Source organism: Hylobates moloch, unplaced genomic scaffold (assembly GCF_009828535.3).
Source record: "Hylobates moloch isolate HMO894 unplaced genomic scaffold, HMol_V3 SCAFFOLD_5, whole genome shotgun sequence".
Lineage (NCBI taxonomy): Eukaryota > Metazoa > Chordata > Mammalia > Primates > Hylobatidae > Hylobates > Hylobates moloch.
Genome location: NW_026652280.1, coordinates 64,037,890 through 64,041,021, shown reverse-complemented (window position 1 = coordinate 64,041,021; position 3,132 = coordinate 64,037,890). Strand labels below are relative to the sequence as shown.

Genomic DNA, 3,132 nt, shown 5'->3' with positions numbered 1-3,132 from the left:
AACCACATCAGACCCTGGCACCCGGGACTGCACACTGCGGGCCCCATGGCCTGGGCCTCACAATTCTTAGAAACAGGTTCCACTCAGGAAGCCATGGGTGTCCCAAGTGAGGAATAACGTGCTCCAAATGTCACCCAGCAGAGTTGTCGGAAAAGGAGGAAAACTTTGTCAAGGACGTTGGGTCAGTGCATTTCAGGAAAGCCCGGCCCCCACGTTGACTCCACAGTGTACTTTTACAAAGCCCCTTAGTATCAAATTCAAGGATGTCACTTACTGTCCGCTGAGGTTTTATTGAAAGCCTCTTGGGTGCTGGGAAGTGCACTTTTGGGTGGTGACACAGGCGAGAAGCCAGGCCTGGGTCAGGCCGTTCCTTTGTGGTTTCCCAACCCTCCTCCTTCCCACAGAGTTGTCCCTTTAATTTAGACTCATCCCCACAACCCCTGTGAACCACCAAGGGACAGCCAGGCAGAGCCCAGGTGACATGAACATAAAACAAATGAGAGAAGAGGATTCATTGATACAAAACCAGGATGTCAGGAACCGTCAGTTGAGAAATGCATTCTAGTGCTTTAGAACTCTTGTGAATTATGTTATCGGGTTAGTTGAAACGTGGGAAGTCTTTTCCTAGCCATATGCGAAAAGATTGTCTTTACACAGTAGGCAGACCAAAAATACACGCAGAATGAGTGGGAAACCCCATATGTGGTATGGGAGAAGGGGGAGCGCCGGCAGCAGATGCGCCATGACTTGAGTACTGGCCGTGTCCACACACTGTGCTAACTGCAGTGGCCGCTTTACTGCTTGGTGACGCAACCCTATGACAGAGTACTATTATTAGACCCCTATAAACACACAACATCCACAGGATTGAAATGCAACTTCAAGAGCTACGCAAACAAAAATAAAGCGAGTACACGGTATTATGTCTGATGAGTGTGAACTTTGGCAGCAGAAGACTTGGTTCTGGTTCTGTCCAGGCCACTGAAACCCACCACTATCTGTGGGTGCAGGTGATTTTCCATCATAGAGCTAATACCTGAGCTAAGCACTTAGCTGGACATTATTTCACTTAATCCTTACAAGTGCCTTATTAGGTGCTTTCCATAGCTCTCCTTCAGCTGAGGTTTAGCGAAGTTAAACAATTTACCCAATATTTAAACTGGATATGTCTGACTCTACAACCGGTCTCTTCCATCCCATTTCGTCCATATAAGCCGTAACTTGGGTACTTTTGTGAACATCAGAAAAGATGCGTATAAAGTCGCCCTGGGGAACGTTAAACCAAAGTCAATTAATATTACAAAATCAACTGAGGCCATATAGAACTTCCTTTAGAAAATTAATACAGCCAATCATCATAGTATTTCCCAAATGTTTACTTAGGTGCCTGTTGCAAGCATTATCTTACGTCATCTTCAATAAACCCAGGAGGAAGCTTCTGTTCTAATTTTTAGATATTAAATTACGCGTTTCGGGGAAACGCTGTTCGCGAGTGAGGTAAAGCAACATGAGCGACTCTAAAGCGGCGCGGCACTGCTGTCCGGCCTCCTTCATCTCGGTGAGCAGAAAACGCGGGAGCGGGAGGGACTTCCCAGCTCCCGACGCCAGACACAGGCACAGCCGCCGCGTCAGAAGGAAGGCGACGTGGTTCAACAGCAACGCAGCCATTACTAGCGCTGAACAGGGATGTAAGGACAGAGCCAAGTTTTCAGAGCTCTCCGAATCGAGTACAGGGTCTAGACTGCCACAGACGGGTCGCCGCCTCCAGCCCCTGGACTTTTCCTTGGAGTGTCCGGGCGCGGACCTACTAGCTCCAAAGCCCCATGGGTGATCCTTTTCTGCTGGGCAACTGGGGTTGCGCTTTACACTACAAATTGAAGACGTCACTTTTTCCATTTGTTCTGCAAATGTTTATTGTGCACCGTCCACTCCCCCACAAACTCAATGTGCCGGCTGCAAGAGGCAAGACCGCAGACCCGCGGGCGCGCCTCCCGGTGTTGGCCAGTGTGCGCGGAGGGCGAAGGTGGCCGGGGTGCCCGCTCCGAGACGCGGCGGAGCCCCGCAGCCTCAGCGCCCGGCCTGCGCGCGCCCGGGGGAGGCTCTGGCCCACGCACATGCACACGCACACGCATGGGAGCGCTGGTTCCCGCGTCCCCGGCGCTGCGCCGGCGCCGGGCGCGGGCGGGAGCCAAGGAACCAGGGCGGGAGGGAGCTTGAGGCGGGGCGGGTGCCCGCGAGCAGCGCTCGTGCTTAAGTTCCTTGGCTCCTGAAGCCCCGCCCTTGCCCCGCCCATTCCTTCTCCCGCGCGCGGGCTCCGCGCGCCCCAAGCCGCGCGCGTGCGCGCGCGTGCGCAGGCCAGGGCCCTCCGGGGGCGGCCCCGTAGTCTCCAACGAAAGCGTCGGCAAGGGCCCGGATTAACCCTTTCTTTGCTCGCCCACTTAGAGACCCAGTCGGGTTCCGTGCCTGCGCAAGCCGGCGGCGCGCCTTCCCCCCAGCCCGCACCGCGCATGCACGGGAAGGGGGGGGCGGTGGGGGTGTTCACGGCCGGCTAGACATTCTGTGCTCGTGCAGGAGGAGGGCTGCTACCATCAGGGACGTGCACGATTTCCCCCACCCCGCCCCCTCCCCAAACTCCAAAAAAAAATCCAAAACACACTGCCACCCACCGTGCCCCCGCGCCCCGAGCCCATCCCGTCCCGGCCTGCATTTGCTAGCGAGCGCGGGGAACCCACGGCAGTGTCTGTGGCTGTGCCAGGCTGCAGGTAAGCGCGGGCCAGGGTGCGGAAGGGGCTGGGGCCGTCCGCAAGGCGGGCGCGGGGGCGGCCGGCGGCTGGCGGGGCGGCCCGGAAGACGCGCGTTCTCGCCGAGCTCTGGGGCACCAGCCAGCTCCAGGATGTGCGGCGGCCGCCAGCGGCGCGGCGCGGTGCGAGCGGGGACTCGCGTGGGCCAGGGCTGGGCGTGGGGCCGGGGCGCCCTGGGGGCCGCGCGGGCCGGCGAGCGGGCTCAGGGAGCGGCCAGGCGGTGGCGGCCCCGCGCGCGCGCTCGCAGAGCCTCGGCGGCCGAGTTCATGGCCGCCCCCGCTCGCACCGCCGCAGTGCACCGCGGTGGGGGTGGGGACGGCCCGAACCCGGC

The 3,132-nt window shown here is 58.7% G+C and overlaps 1 protein-coding gene across 2 annotated transcripts in view; it reads left to right on the top strand.

Annotated features, from left to right (window-relative positions):
• Positions 1–1,877: 1,877 nt before the first annotated feature.
• The window catches only part of ZBTB14 (zinc finger and BTB domain containing 14), a 12,587-nt gene continuing 11,332 nt past the window's right edge, over positions 1,878–3,132 (top strand). For both annotated transcript variants that reach the window (XM_032152738.2, XM_032152739.2), the window contains exon 1: positions 1,878–2,762. The gene's annotated coding sequence lies outside the window, so the exon portion shown is untranslated. The remainder of the gene's footprint in view (positions 2,763–3,132) is intronic.